This window comes from Myotis daubentonii, chromosome 11 (genome assembly GCF_963259705.1).
Source record: "Myotis daubentonii chromosome 11, mMyoDau2.1, whole genome shotgun sequence".
NCBI classification, from domain to species: domain Eukaryota; kingdom Metazoa; phylum Chordata; class Mammalia; order Chiroptera; family Vespertilionidae; genus Myotis; species Myotis daubentonii.
The window spans coordinates 32,844,725-32,861,968 of NC_081850.1; the positions used below are offsets into that span (position 1 = coordinate 32,844,725).

Below are 17,244 nucleotides of genomic sequence, written 5' to 3' on the forward strand. Positions count from 1 at the left end.
GCCAGAGGAGGGGCAGGCGGGGGTAGGGGGAGAGATTTGAAAATGCCTTGCTGCTGGCTTTGGAGATGGAGTAAAGGACCATGAGCCAAGAAACACAAACAACTTCTAGAAAATGTAAAAGGCAAGGATATGGATTCTCCCCTGGAGCCTCCAGAGGCAGTGCAGTTCCATTTTGGACTGCTGACCTCCAGAACTGTAAGAAAATAAATCTGTGTTGTTTTAAGCTACTAAGTTTGATAATTTGTGATATAACAATGGGACACTAATACAGAGTATGAAAACGACACTGGATTTATACATAGGCTGCATAGAAAAGATCAAAGCAAATTATCTAATTGCCTATATATAGGTTGTCAAAAAGTATTTTAAAATGTTGTATGTCAAAATCAAGTGTTAAAAATTTGACTGGAATCATCTTCCTAAAATATCAAATAAAGATCTCTAGGCCTCTGTGGTTCATTATGGCTCTGAGAATACAAAGTCCTACTCTAAGGCAGTATACAGAGTGGTTAAAAGTGAGGACTAAAGCCAGGCTGTCTGTTTTTGAACCCTATCTCTACCCTGACTAATTTTAGGCCTGTGCCTCTGTCTCCTCATCTGTAAGCTGGAGGTGATAGTATCCCCTGCATAGGGTTATTTTGAAGAGTAAAGATGGTAGTGTATAAAAAGTGTGTAGAACAAGATCTCAAATCTTTAAAACAATGTCTCTTACTCTAGAAATTTAGTGGCTGCTGTTGCTATTGTTATTAAAGAGTGACAAGAATGTTTTATGCAGGATAATGTCTTTTGGGGGAATGGAACAATTGAAAGAATGGGCAGCTGAATTACTGTCACAGAGCAGAGTGACCTAGGGAAGACCAGACCTTAGGCATACAAACCAGCCATGAATGTCACATACTCAGAGTCCTTGTCCAAGACCTTTGGATTATATAGGGCGTTTACTCTTACATCAGTCCCCATGAAGTCAGGATCTGTGAAGGAGCTGGGATTTTAATGTATTTGCAAGCTAACAAATTAGCCTGTGATTATTTCATGGATGCTGGCAGAATTCAGGAGATACCATGTCAGAGACCGAGAACTTAATTACTCATAACATAGCAAGCAGCATGAGCATGAGGTTGCTATCAATTTCCCATTCCCCTCAAGTCTCACAGAGGATACAAATATGGCTGTAGATGGGTGCTGGGCATTCAGTGGGTTTGTGGCACATTTGAAAAACACTGAGCTTAGGGAATCTGCTTTTATAATGAGCAGTGAGCTCCTGGAGTTGGGGAGGATTATCTTCTTTCTTTTTTTCCCCCCTAATATATTTTTATTGATTTCAGAGAGGAAGGGAGAAGGAAAGAGAGAGAGAGAACCATCAATGATGAGAGAGAATCACTGATCAGTTGCCTCCTGTACACCCTACACTGGGGATGGAAACGCAACCCAGGCATGTGCCTGACTGGGAATCAAATCATGATCTCCTGGTTCATAGGTCGACACTCAACCACTAACCCACACTGGCCAGGCAAGGGTTACCTTATTTCTCAAGATTGTTCACTACAAACACAGCCCAGAGAAATGGCCTGAACAAAGAGCACTCTAGGCCTTGCATTCTTGGCCTACCCAGCAAGAATGTGCTGGGACATTCATGGCCGATGACATATTAATCCTCCTGACAACCTGCTCCTCAGCCCAACTGACCAGAGCTTTGAGAACAAACTTGACTTCTGCCCACTGATTCCAGCAACCACCATAGAGGGCACTGAGGTCAGACTGGCAGGAGCACTATCGGTGACATCAGTTTTCAGCTTAGTTGAATCAGAGGTGAAACAGGCCCAGGCATTTAGAAGAATCTCTGTGGGGCCCTTATTGAGCCAGTAACTTTGCCTTAGGTGGCAGAATGGGATAAAGTTTTTCCCAAAGGGGTAGCTGCTACTTCATGCAAAATTAAGATAACAGGGCCAGGCCAGCCATGCCCTCAAATACATTTTAATTTGACCAGGAAATGAGCCCTTGCATTCTAGTTGTCCTGTCCTAGGTAACCCACCCAAAATGGAGATGTCAGGTCTAAGTGGCACAAGACTTCCATGGGTCAGGTGTTCATTTTTATTTATTTATTTTTTTTTAAAAAATATATTTTATTGATTTTTTACAGAGAGAAAGGGAGAGGGATAGAGAGTTAGAAACATCGATTAGAGAGAAACATCGGCCAGCCGCCTCCTGCACACATCCTACATGCCCTTGACCGGAATTGAACCTGGGACCCTTCAGTCCACAGGCCGACGCTCTATTCACTGAGCCAAACCGGTTTGGCCAGGTGTTCATTTTTAACAAGAGCGCTGTAGTAGGCCAACAACTGCCTCACGTTATTGAAAGGGGTATATTACAGGTTCAGTGTGACACCGCCCACCCACCCCTAAATTTCTATGTTAAAGACTTAACCTTCACTGCCTCAGCATGTGACCTTATTTGGAGATAGATGCTTCATAGAGGTAATCAACTTAAAATGAGGTCATCAGGGTGGGCCCTAATCCAATATGACTGGCATCCTTATAAAATAGGGGAAATTTGGACCTAGAGATAGGCATACAGGGACAATGCCATGTAAATATGAAATTGGCCATTTATAAACCAAGGAGAGAGGCCTGAACATTACAGCCCCAGCAATGAACCAACCCTGCTGACACCTTAATTTTAGACTTTCAAACTCCAGACTGAGACAATATGTTTTTGTTGCTTAAGCCATGCAGTTTGTGGGTACTTTGTTGTGGCAGCTCTAGAAACTAATACAGGATGTATTTGGTGCCTGTGTCCAGCAGGTGACACTGCAGTACTGGGCCTCTCTGGAGATCAGCTGTGATTTTCTGTTTTCCTCTCTGGGATTCTATGTTGTTTCTATTAGACCATGGGAAGGGGCCAGGGAATCCCTGAATGGAAGGGTGTCCTCTCATCACTATAAATATTTACTATATAAACAAGTAACACAATTTCATTACACATTCATATAACAGGGGAAACAACTGTAAGATCTTGAAGCAGCTCAGAGGTCACTTTTAATTTCCCTTCCTCGAGGCAAACTTCTTTCAAACCCTGTCAGTTGAATTCCAGAGCTTTTTTCCCTCTGGGAACACAGACCAAAGAAATTAACATAGGTAATTCAGGGTTATTTTAGCAGTGTCAGGAGATATGCTATCCCCAGCAAGCTGGAGGAATTGAGGAGTGCAAAGCAGCTAGGAAGCTTTTTGCCCTTTGACTCCTAATCCCAGCAAGGGTGCAGCTTCCTCCCATGTGCACCCCTGGCCTCCAAGAGCACTGAGTTTCAGGGCATCATTCTTTTAGCCTCTGCTAGTGCCAATACTCTGACCTGTGTGTCATAAGAAACTGCCAAACCTGTAGAGAATTTTTATGAGTTTGTTTGAGCCAAACTGAGGAAAATTTCTGGGAAGCAAAACCTCAATGGATTGAGAAAATGCTCCAGAGAATGGCAGTTTTGCAGCTTCCTTTATACATTAAATTCAAAGGAGGAGATATAAGTACAATTACATGAGATCCATTGGTGGTAGATTAAGAGGAAGAAAGCAAAGCAGGAAAATCTGGAGGACTGGATAAAAAGCAAACTGCAAAGAGATGTGACTACTTCTTGTACACTGGCGGGTACAGGATAGTTAATAATTAGCATTTACAGCACATAGAGATGGTATGCTGGGAACGAGGTAGCACTGTAGTGTGTGCTCTGGCACAGCGGGTCTGAAAATGATGATTACTCTGACATTTCAAAGATATGTTATCTTAGATGCAAAAAGACAGTAGACAGGCTCCATTAAGGAAAAAACGGACCTTTGTCAGGAAGATACTGGCTTTGGATGTGACTACCACCATCACCCATTTTTAGATGGTCACTTTTATGTTCAGACCATCCTATGTGATTATTTTCAGTTTCTGGGTTTGTAAGGCTTGCCATGCAGACCTCCCCTGAGTCTGTCAGGTCTAGAAGGGGGTCCCTTTTTCATCCACACCTGTATCCTCGTCACTTTGGGCAAACCTGGTACTTAGCTCACCCTACTTCTGCTTGGAAATAACTAGACTTGGGTACCTCTGTCCAACAGAACCATAGCATCTGAATCCTCTCTCCCCTCCCTGAAGTTCCCCAGAACACTCAGCCTCCTTCCCTGAAGCTGCTGAAGTTTGAGAGGGAGACAGGGAGAGAGCAGCTCAGTGCCAGTAAGCGAGCCTTTGCATGTACTCTGTTTCACGGGGCCTCCCACCACTAGGCTCAGCAAACAAGTTTTGTTTTGTTTGCAGTCTACCCCAAGTTCTGTAACTTCAATGCTGACACCATTATTTCAGCATTGGGGACCCTTGACCCATCAGCCACAGGCACCCTGCATACTTTTGGGCTGAGGTGTGGGGCTTGATGCCCCATTGTCATGATAACATCCTTCTCCCCCAAGAGGAGAATGTGCCACAACCAAAGTACCTTCTGGGTGACCTGTTCTGACCCTACCTTTTGTTGCTCAGCCTCATTTAACACCTAGGACAGTGAGAGACCCTCACTCTACCCTGCCACCCTCACCACCACCTACATGAGAGCATTTCCTGCTGGATCTCAGGGAGTGTTCTTGTATCGAATAGCCCATTTACTGAGGGCTCTTGTCCTTTCTCTTTCAGAATGCCATGCTTCTATCAGCATCTAAGCTTTGTCACCAAAACAGGCAGGCTCTGTCTGTGAGGGTCTGGGATTTACCCTACTGCCAGGTAAACAGGATAGTCTGTTACTGTTTCAGGGGGGCAGGCAGCAGGCTCTGTTACTCATAGGGCAGCAAGCAGCCTGAGTAGGCTCATGATGAGCATGAGATGTTTTCCATGTGCCCCAAGCTCCATGGAGGGCATGGAGGTGGGCCTAGTTGAACTAGACACTGAGGTGGATGCAGCAGGTTTGTGACCTAACTGAGGTACAGTGAGCTGTCAAATCGACCACTTTTATGGTGAGTGGTCAGCAAGGCTGCTTTTTGTGAAAGAGGTTACTTCATCCCTCAAGTCTGCTCACTGCAAACACAACCCTGAGAAATGGCCCAGATAAAGAGCAGTCAGGCTATATCCTTGGCCTACCCAGTAAGAAAGTGCAGGAATGCTTGGGGCCCGAACTTGTTGACTCTCTCAACGTGTGTGTTGGTTAAGATGATTAGTTTTCCTCGTTTATCAGGATATACTTTATTATTTATCTTCTGATTTCAAGGAAGGAGACAAAGAATATAGATCAACATGGTTGAAGCATCTTTCCAACCCTAAAGCTACTAATTGGGGAAGCCTAGAGTGAAACACACTCATCTATAACCATTTTGGAAGATCAGGTTGGCTCTTGAATGTTCCCCATTTAAATAAATTAAACTTCTAGTACCGTTCTTAGGGTGGAAGCTATTCTTATTTTCTTTTTAAAAGTATTATGAAATATTTGATACATACAAGAGAATATAGTTATAACTTTGGAGCATAATAAAATGAACACCAATGAACCCATCACTGAATTGAATAATTACGTCCTCATAATACCCCTGAGGCTATCTATGGGTTCCCTCTCACTTGTTGAGTAAATGCAAACAGCTAAAGCTAGGCTGGAATTGACCTCATGTCCCAGAGCCCTGAGGACTTAGGACTCCGCCAACAGAAGAGATAGGCTACTGGGGGTAGAAGACAACTCATCTTTGTAGTTCTTCAAACGGGACTTTTTAAAAAAATATATATTTTATTGATTTTTTACAGAGAGGAAGGGAGAGGGATTGAGAGTTAGAAACATCGATGAGAGAGAAACATTGATCAGCTGCCTCCTGCACACTCCTTACTGGGGATGTGCCCACAACCAAGGTACATGCCCTTGACCGGAATCGAACCTGGTACCCTTCAGTCTGCAGGCTGATGCTCTATTCACTGAGCCAAACTGGTTAGGGCCAAAGGGGACATTTTTAAACTCCTGACTGAAAAACCATGCCTACTAATATCTTTTTTGTTGCTGCTTATTTTCTTTTTTTTAAATTTTCTTTATTGATTACATATGTATTACATATGTGTTCTTATCCTCCCTTTCCCCCTTCACCCCCACTCCCCACTCAAGCCCTCACCCACCTGGTGTCTGTGTCCATGCCTCCTAATATCTTTAGCCTACTATAATCTTGAGCTCTTTTCTCAATAAATGTCACCTCAATAAATAGGGTAAATAGAACAAATAAAGCAATAAAATACAGTGTTTGTTTCATAGAGTCTTGTGGTGACAAGAAGCCCAAAATGTGTAGAGTATGCAGTGAAGAGGAGGGAAAGCAGCCAACTCTGGATCTTTAGGTAGCTGGATAAGCAACTGGGAGTTGGTTCAAAAACTGAAAGTGTCACAGGACTTAACTGGGAAGTCCGTTGAATAAGAGAAGTAGAATTATCAACACAAGTTCACAGACAGTAGAGCTATAAGGAAGGCTATAGTGGCCTAACTCTTATGCTTGCATTCACAATCATCTTCTCCATCCCCATTACCTGCCCATAGCCTCCCCCTGTCCTTCACCTGTAATCCTTCTCCTGGTGTTCATTTTTTTATTGTGGTAAAATGCATCTACACTAATAAAAGAGAAAAATGGTAATTGGCGTACGACGATACCCTTTTCATTGGCTAATCAGGGCTATATGCAAATTAACTGCCAACTAAGATTGGCAGTTAACTGCCAACAAGATGGCGGTTAATTTGCATATGTAGGCACAATGCAGGGAGGCGAAAGGGAAAGCAGGAAGAAGCCCCCTGCCACTGACAGTGATCGGAAACCCAGGGGGGACCTAAGAACTGGGGGGCAGGGCAAAGGCGGCCTTGGGGCCGCCTTTGCCCTGCCCCCCAGACATGATCGGAGAATCAGGTGCCTTTTCCGCCCTGGCCAGTGATAGCAGGAAGTAGGGGTGGAGCCAGCGATGGGAGCTGGGCACGGTCGAAGCTGGCAGTCCCAGGAGCTAGGGGCCCCTTGCCTGGGCCTAAAGCGGAGCCCACGATCGCGGGGCCGCTGCAGCTGTGGGTCCCTGCTGCCCGGGCCGAATGCCTCAGCCAGAGGCATCCTGCAGGGGCAGGGGCGGAGCCCGTGTGATCGCAGCGCCCCCTGCTGCCACTGCGGGTCCCCGCTGCCTGGGCCGGACGCCTAGGCCAGAGGCATCAGGCCTGAGCTGGGGGCAGAACCAATGATGGGGGGAAATAAGGCCTGGGCAAGGGGCCGATCCTGCGATTGGAGGGTGATGGGGGTCAATGCCTGAGGGTTCCCAGTATGTGAGAGGGGGCAGGCTGGGCTGAGGGACACCCCCCCCCCGCCCCCCCCACCCAGTGCACGAATTTCGTGCACCGGGCCCCTAGTCTATAATAATAAAAGGGTAACATGCTAATTAGACTGGACATCATTCCGGAGTCCTTCTGGACAAAGCCGGGGCTGAAGGGAAGCCGGTCCCAGGTGCCTGCCGGCAGCAGGAGCAAATCCCGAGTCCTGGCTGCCAGAGGGAAGCCAGTGCTGGCAGCCAGGGGAAGGAAGGCCTACTCTTACACAAATTTCATGCATCGGGCCTCTAGTATAATATAAAATTCACCGTTTTAAAGTGCACCACTCAGTAACAGTTAGTACATTTACACTATTTTTAAAAAATATATTTTATTGATTTCAGAGAGGAAGGGAGGAGAGAGAGAGAAAGAAACATCAATGATGAGAGAGAATCATTGATAGGCTGCCTCCTGTACATCCCACACTGGGGATTGAGTCTGCAACCTGGGCATGTGCCCTAACCAGAAATCAAACCGTGACCTCCTGGTTCATAGGCTGACACTCAACCACTGAGCCACTCTGGCCAGGCTACATTACACTATTGTGCAATCATCATCACTTTTAACATTGCCATCACCCCAAGAGGAAACTACATACCTATTAAGCAGTCACTTCCCATCCTCCCTCTCCCCCCAGCCCCTGGCAACTGCTAACCTGCTTTCTGTCTCTATGGATTTGCCTATTCTGGACATTTCATATACATGGATTCATATAACATAAGGCCTTTTGTGTCTGGCTTCTTTCACATAGCATAATCTTTCCAAGGTTCATCTATATTATAGCATGTATCAGTATTTCATTCCTATTTATGGCTAAATAACATTACATTGTATGGACATACCACCTTTTCTTTATCCATTCATTGATTTATAGAAATAAAGGATTTTTTCACCTTTTGGCTATTGAGAATAGTGCTGCTATGGAAATTCTTATACATGTTTTGTTTTTGTTTTTAAACACTTGCTTTTCAGTTCTTTTGAGTACATACCTAGAAGTGGAATTGCATGAGATCATATAATAATTTATGATATAACTTACTGAGGAACCACCAAAATTTTTAAAATAGTGCCAGTGTGTTGTGTCTTTCTCTAGCAAAGTTAAAACAGATGAAAATAAGTTAATTGAACTGTATAATGAAGGATAGATTGGGTCTAAATCCAAAGAATATAATGAGTTGCTTGATTTTGGGTTTTTGTGGTTTTTTTGCTGTTGTTAATCCTTACCTGAGGATATTTTTCCCTTTGATTTTTAGACAGAGAGGAAGGGAGAGGAAGAGACACAGAGAGAAAAACATCAATGTGAGAAAGATATCTACTGATTGTCTCCCACACACAGCGGGATCAAGCCTGCAACCAAGGCACATACCCTTGACCAGAATTGAACCCAGGACCCTTAAATCCTCAGGTCCATGCTCCAACCACATAGCCAAACCAGCTAGGGTTGAGTTGCTTGATTTTAAAAGAGGCTGTTAAAAATGTTCGCCAAGTCTCTTAAAGGTGGGGCAAGGTATTAACATGTCTAGGATCACTTAGAGGAGTTAATAAAAATATCCTTAAGACTTAACTTTCTGGATATTCCCTTTGTTTAGGCATGGTGGGAAATGAAAGTAAAATAATTGATAAAGGTTGTTGGTACCATAGGCACTTACTTCTACAAAGATAAACAAATAACAAAGAAAAGTCAAGCCACCAAGTCGATCCTTGGCTCCCTAGTCCTTCCATGCTGACAGAGGGTCCAGGATGCTTTCTACACTCAGTTCTCCAGGGGGACACACTGGTTTTAGGTTTTGTTCACAACTTAAATGAGACCGATAAATCCTGTTATAGACTGGCAAAAAGATCTTTTTCTTTTCTTCCCTCAACTGTAATTCTATTTTCATAACTCTGAGCTGGGTGAATTTTAATTCAGTTTTAGTTCTTCATTGCTTGAGCAAGAAGGGTCACTTACTTATTAACTCAGTAAAACAATGACAGGATATCTAGTATATAGAGAGTTGTGGCATGAAACTATTAATTAAAAATGATCCTATAGCTTTGACAATTATTTCTCTTTTACATTTTAAGAAATGTTTAGTTGAAATAATTTTAAATTTGTAGAAAAGTGGCAAAACTAGTACAGAAAATTTAAGTGTACCCTTGTCTAGCTGATTTAACAGTTTACAATGACCAAAACCAGAACATTAGCATCAGTATATAATATTGACTAAATTACTGATCCATTTGAATTTCACCAGTTGTTCTCACAATGTCCCTTTTATGTTCCAGGATCCAATCAAGATCTTATATTGCACTTCATTGTTGTGTCGCATTAGTCTCCTCCAGCCTGTGATGTTCCTCATTCTTTCCCTGGCTTTCATGATAATTTTTGATAAGCACTAGTCAGTTATTTAGAAGTTCTCTCACTTGTGGTTTTTCCCAGTATGTTCTCATGATTAGATTGAGGTTGTGGTTTTTAAGGATTGTTTGGCATACTATTCTTAAACCACAGAATGCTATTTTGTCTTTGTCATTGCATCATTTCAGAGGACACCTGATGTGATGTCGTATTTCTGGTTAATTTAATCTTGATCTCTTGGTTAAGGCGGTATCCAACAGGTTTCTCCACTGTAAAGTTACTTTTTTTTTTTTTCTAACTGATAAATATCATTGGATATATACTTTGAGACTGTTGATATCTTGCTTTTCTTTAGTATTTTGCTGACTCATTTTAGCATCCATTGGTGGGATTTACATGCAACAATTATTTCTGGGGTGTTTGCCTAATTGTGATTTTTTTTTATCACCTTCATTTCATCTATATTTGTTCATTGGAAAAGCTGCACCTTCTCCATATGATTATTTATTGTATTCATATATACTATGGTCTTATGGACATTTTATGTTGTGGGTTATAATGTAGTACCATCATTATTTATTTTATGGCTTAAATTGTTTTGGCTATTGGGAACTTCTTCCAGTTGGCTCCTATATCCTTTTGATAGATGCTTGTTTTCTAGGATAGTTCCTTTATTTACTGGAATCATAAGATATTCTACATCTATTGCCCCTGCAGCCAGCCGGGAATTAACCGTCTGGTTCCTTTTGTTAGAGAATGGTATTTAGAAATCAAGATCAGGGCTGTAGGTGGGCTTATTGTTATGGCCATAGTTCCTTGGTCCTCTCATCAAGGACATGCACATATACCAACCCATGCATATGCATACACTCATACCTATTTCTACACCTGTCTGTAAGTATATAGACAGAGTGGGTAAAAAGCCGGTTTACAGTTGTTCATATGGAAAATAATACAATAACTAATAAATAACTCAGGAATAAACTGTGGTTGGATTTATTCACAACTATAAGTCTATTTTTGCCCCACCCTGAATAATAAACCATAAATTCATACTGATACCTCTGATTCCAATCCAAAATGACATTTTAATGGAGCTTTTACCCTTCTTTATTTACAATTCTTTCTCAGACAGTGAGAAGCTTTTTCTAGAGGCCCCCTGAATTCCTTGGCTCATGTTCCCTTCCTCCCTAAGCCAGCAGCTTGGCATCTTCATGTGTCTCCAACTCTGACTCTCTTGCCTTCATCCTTCACTTAAGAACCCTTATGGTTGCATTGGGCCCATCTCAATAATCCCATATAATCTCCCCATCTCAAAATCCTTTCGTTAACCACATCTGCAAACTCCCTTTTTTGCCATGTAAGGTAAAACCCCACAGATTCAAGGCACAGACTTCTTTGGTGGGTTGGAGGTATTATTCTGCCTACCACAGGTACTTATGATTTCCAATATTTGCTATTATAAACAGTGTTACAATAAATAACCTTGTGCTTTCACATTTTGTACTGTTGGAGGTATTTCTTCAGGGTTGATTTCCAGAAGTGGGATTACTGGGTCAAAGGCGGGTGCCTCGGTAGTTTCGTTTAGTCTCACCAACAGAATTTGTGGTGTTGCTTTTTAATTTTTGCCACAGTGACAGGCAAGAAAATGATATCTTAGTCTTGTTTTAATTTGCATTCATTTAATATGAGTAAACTTGAACATTTGTGCAGGTTTGAGGGCCTTTTATATATCTTATTTTTGTGAATTGTCTCTTCTTTTTTTTTGTCCCCTGTCCCTCAATTTTTAAGACTTCTTTACAGATTATGAATTTGACCTCTCGTGGAAATATATTGCCGTTTTTTTCTTCCACATTGTTATTTGTCTTTGATTTTGTTTATGGTGGGAATTTTATTTTATTTTTTTGGTGTGTGTGTGTTTTAATATATTTTATTGATTTCAGAGAGGAAGGGATAGGGAGAGAAAAAAACATCGATGATGAGAGAAAATAATTGATTGGCTGCCTCCTGCACACCCCATACTGGGGATCAAGCTCGGAATTTGGGCATGTGCCTTGACTGGGAATTGAACCATGACCTCCTGGTTCATAGGCTGATGCTCAAACACTGAGCCCCGGGTCTGGGCTATATTGGGATGTTTTTGCATGAAAAATATTTTAATTTTTATGTGTTCAAATTAACAATCCTTTATTTTATTGCCTCTGCATTTTAAGTCTTTATTTAGAAAATGTTTTCCTATACCAGTTACAGAAGTAGTCACCTTGTCTCCCTATGGTACTTTTATAGCTTCATTTATTTACATTTAGATCTCTAATCCATTTGAAATTTGTTCTCATATACAGTGTAAGATATGGATGTAATTTTATCTTTTCCCAAACGACTATCTCATGTCTACTTTTATTAAAAAAAAAATCTTTTCCTCCAGTGATTTGAGATGTCACCTTTATTAAGGGTCTATATGTACTTGGGTTTGTCTCTGGACATGCTATTCAACTGGCCAGTATGTCTATTCATATACCAGTATCACACTATTATAATTAGAGATGCTTTTTAGTATGTTTTGATGCCTAATTAATCTAGTTTATACAATTGAAATTTATTTTTTCATTGTTTATTATGTTTACCTTTTCATAGAAACTTTAGTTCAACTTGTCCAGCTCTAGAACATAGTTTACTGATTTTTTAAAAATTGGGATTCCATGCATGTATAAATTTATTTAGGAAGAACTGTTATGTCATCCTATCCAAGAACAGGAGATGTTTTTCCATTTGTTTAATCTATTTTATGTCTTCCAAGAGTTTATACATGAATTACAGACTAAGCAAAAGTTTTACTGTGTGTGGTAAAAGAAAAATTTTAATTTTTCCTATAAATGATTATAAAAATATTCTTGCAGTTGAATTTCTTGTGTACCTGGCAATGGACTGTATTAGCAGTGCATATGATGAAGGGACATTCTTACTCTGAAATATGTAAGACTGAAGAGGAGGAAGAGAAAGAATAGCAGAATTTCCAGGCAGGTTGGCATAACACAATGGAAAATCTAGAAGGGAAAATGGCCATTGCCTGTTACCAGATGGATTTATGGCCAGGACACGGCTGCCAAGGACTATGGTTTCACTCTCCTTGTTGCAATGAGAAATTCACAGGCACTGGAGTTAGATACACCTGAGGCCAACCCTGGCTCCATCACTTACTGGTTATATAACCTTGAATAAATGATGTAGGCCAGTGATTCCCAAAGTGGGCACTACCGCCCCCTGGTGGGCGCTGCAGCGATGGGGGGGGGGCGGTGATGGCCACAGGTGCATCTGTTTTAACTTTTTTTTGTATTACCTTTCTATTCTGAGTTCAATAAATAGTTTCATAATTTCAAACTTCAATGTTTCTAATTTACACCTTTCTTTACTATATTTTACGAAAAAGGTAGAAACATTAATACCTATATCTTTCTGTTTAATTGCTATTAAAATTTCTAAAAAATTAATTTCCAGGGGGCGCTGAGTAATATTTTTTCTGGAAAGGGGGCGGTAGGCCAAATAAGTTTGGGAACCACTGATGTAGGTAGGCTCTCTGAGTCTCAACTTCATTATCTAAGGTGGGGAGAAGGATACCCAAGTACTAGCTTGTATGGCAGAGGTGATGCTCAATAAGTGTTCCCTTCTTTCCCATTTATCTACTTTCTTCTCCTTTTAAATAATCAATCCTGGTAATGGGACCAAGGGACCAATAAGCCTGTCAGACCCACAGCCTAAAGATGACAACACAGAGACACAGAGTTGAGTAGTAGTATAATATTTACATGTTCTGAAATGGTTTACCTTATTTCACATAGTGCTTTTCTTGGAAGAAGAAATGGTTGGATCATTTTCAGTAAAGAAAAATTTTGTGTTCTCTTTGAATCTGTTTGATAAATTAATGATGTTAATTTTAAGTTCATGGTTAGGTTCTGTTTAAGTACATTTACTGATGGTAAATTAAAGAAATATGTGAGCCATTAAATTTTGGATTTATTACACTAATAATATAATTATATAACTTAGGATTTGAATTTTTGTTATGTTTGTTTTGTTATGAATTTTTGTTACATTCATTTGGTTTTTAAATCCTTGTACATGGCTTAGATGCCAAATTATATAGTGTAAAATATTTATTTTCTGTTATGTATCCAAAATGAACAATATTAATTTGAAGCCCTATTTATTTTGAGGAAAATCTGAACATCAAGACTTCAGAGTTTAAGTTATTATATTAGAATGGGAGATTATAGGCAATTTTCCTCTTTTGAAAAATTTTCTGCAATTATATATATCTTTAAAATATGTACAAACAAACAAACAAAAGCACAGTGAGGGCTACAGCTGTAGACACAGTACCTTAACATTAGCAACTGCTAATCTGCCCACAGACTTTTGGTAAAAAGTTGTTGTTAGTTTTTTGCACATATTGTAATAAAAAAATCAATATTACTACAAGAGGTGATTAGGAATATATATATTTTAATTAAATATTTTCTTCATATTTTTAGTATTTAAACATTTGAATAAAGACTTTGGGAAGTTGAAGACAAAGGGAGTTCTATTAGGTTATATTTTTTTAAAATACTGCCAAAGTTAATTCCCTTCTGAGTAACACTTTGTTGCTATGCCCCTTTAATAAATATATCAATTACAACTTTCATTTGCAAGAACTGTCATTTTCAAGAACTAGAAACCCAAAGCACACAACTATGAAGAAAAAAATCTGCTTGTTATGATAGATAAAAGGGAAGAATGAGTAATGTTCAGAAATAAGAGATATATAGTAAAATGCAAATGACAGGGGTTTTTGTCTATTTTACGTATTTCTTTCAACAAAAAGCTACTGCCATTGCACACCATACGATTTGGTGTGCTCACATGTAATCTTTATATCTCTCTCTCTAGTAAGTTTAAGTAAATATTTATATATTTATAGGACATAATTTTGCCTAAAATTTATAATGGAAAAGGAGGTACTTTAGATGTGAGCCTGTCCAGGGAAGGGATCCCAAAGGCACACCTATTTGCTTTACGACCCTCACTTTCTACCGTGGAGTGGAGAACAGTGCGAAAACAATGCCACCATGTTTATAGCTTTATCAAACTGAAAAGTTAAAATATCTAAGTAGTAACCACTTCAAAATCAAATTGTTGTCTTGTAGACTTCACCAAGAGGAATCAGTGCTCGCTTTTCTCACTTTTCCTTCTTCCAGTGGATGCTCTGTGCCACTTTCATGACTTAACAGAATTAACTTTTCCCCTTGGATCATTGATGTAGTCCTTTTAGACAGTTCAGTATCAACATCTCTTCTGTGATTAAGTGCTTATTACTCTGGGGGAGGGCAGTTCTCTGGCAAGCTAAAGTTCCATGACTGGGCAGTAGTCTTCGCAAAGCATTTCTGGAGGACAGCCTTCCCCATTAATTCAGTGAACCCAGGGAAGCACCTTGGACAACTGTCTGCAGACACTGCACTTCCCCAGCCACATCTCTGCAAGCCTCCTACACACCATTACTTCATGCTTTCCTTGTGTATTCACTTATTCTTTATTCAACAAATGTTAATTGAACACCTACCCTAGGTGACGCAGATATGAAATTGAACTTAGTCACTGATCATATAGAGTGTACATTTTAATGGAGATGACAGACAACAACACAAGGGAAATATGTTCAGTTGAGATAAGCAGTATGATGAACACTAAGGCTGGATGTGGGGTCAGGAAAGAGCTGTCTCTAAAGAAGACATATATGGGCAGAGGCCTGAGTAAAGTGAGGAGAAAGCCATGTGCAAAATGGAGCAAATTGCAAGATGGGTTACTTCATCCTTTCTGGAAGAAAGTACCTGGACTCATTTCCTGATAAGTTGGATCACCTGTTGCCACTATAGGAAGCCCACATTTTGTTTTGGAGCCCTCATCTACATATTTAGCAATAAAATATTTGCTTCCATCGTAGAACTTTACTCCATAAAGAATATAAAAAATGGAATTAAATTTTAAACTTTTGGTTAAAACTATTTTTTTTAATTCTCTTTAGTAGGATAATAGTCTTATTTATGCCTTTATTCTTACTATAAAGCATGAATTACTTCAAACTTTACAACTTTAAGGATGAGAATCATGGCAGTTCCCAGGAGGCCTTGCGTGAAGCGGCTTGGAAGTGAGCAACCTGGAAGTCACTTAAGCCACTGGAGCTTGTGGCAGTCTCCAGCGAGCAGCACAGGGCTGGATGCACAGTTTTGACACTAGCCTCTGGGACCTCAAGAAACACTGGAGTCCATAACATACTAAGGATATTTAGAAATTCTTTGGGATTATACCAAGTGGAAAGAAACCTGCAAGTGAAACAGTAAAGAAGAATGAGAAAACAAAATCTGCTGAAGAAACTGAAAGCCAAAAAAGAAATAAAGGAAGTCAGGTAAATAGTTCTTGTAAAGAAAATGACTCTAACCAGAAGCAACTAAACAAGAAAAAGAGGATCATCTATGATTCAGATTCAGAATCAAAGGAGACAATGAAGGTAAAAAAAATGCCAAAACACAACCAGAAAAATTGCCATTATCTCTTAAATCTGGTAAAATTCTATGGCAGGATCCTAAAACATTTCAGAAACAGATGACTTGATATTAAGAATGCAGCCTCTAAATCAAAAAAGAATGGAGGATCTACAAATAATTTATTTTAGAGAGAGGAAGGGAGAGGAAGAAAGAGACAGAAACATTGATGAGAGAGAAACATCAATTGGCTGCTCCTGCACACCCACTACCGACTTCTGCACATGGGCCACGAAGTTTCAATCACACTGTACGTGCGTGCCTGGACGTGGTATTTTGTGGAAGAGCCACACTCAAGGGGCCAAAGAGCCGCATGTGGCTTGCGAGCCACGGTTTGCCGACCACTGCCCTAGAGACAATCAAAAGCAACAGATCATTGAGAGATCGCGAGGAAGAGACAGAGAAAGAAGGGAAACCAGGAGAGATTGGTCCTTAGAGAAGGATTTATTGCTAAGAGTGAGAAATAACAGCGTGACAGAGGAGGAGACAGAAAATGGACACAGAGGCCTGGGACCATCCGGGAGAGCTAACGATGACTCTCTGTCTCTATGAAAAGAAGTTTCCTTATGTTCAAACTACCTCGGCCAGGTGAAAATGACCAAATCTTAACTCCTAAAGAACTTGTTTACTTCCAGTGCAAGATTTGCCTATGATGAAATTAACCAGGAATGATGCATTTGACAATGATGAAAAAGAAGAAATGGTCCTGGGGCCTGAAGAAGAAATGATTCCTGGAGATTAAGAAAAATCTACATGTGTGCTAATGGGATAAACAAATGTTTGTTTCTTGATCAGTGGGAGTCCCCAAACCCCAGATCCATCACATGCCTGGAACTTAAACCCTCAAGAGGGGCCAAGGAGCTAAGCCCTGTCTTTTTTTGTAATTATTATTAATATATTTTTATTGATTTCAGAGAGAAAGGGATAGGGAGAGAGAGAAACATCAATGATGAGAGAGAATCATTGATCAGCTGCCTCCTGCATGCCCGCTACTGGGGATCGAACCCACAACCTGGGCA

At 40.4% G+C, this 17,244-nt stretch overlaps 1 protein-coding gene across 10 annotated transcripts in view; it reads left to right on the forward strand.

Moving 5' to 3' along the window:
- Positions 1 to 17,244, forward strand: part of PLGRKT (plasminogen receptor with a C-terminal lysine) — a 112,061-nt gene that overhangs the window by 6,563 nt on the left and 88,254 nt on the right. The gene's annotated exons all lie outside the window — the stretch shown is intronic.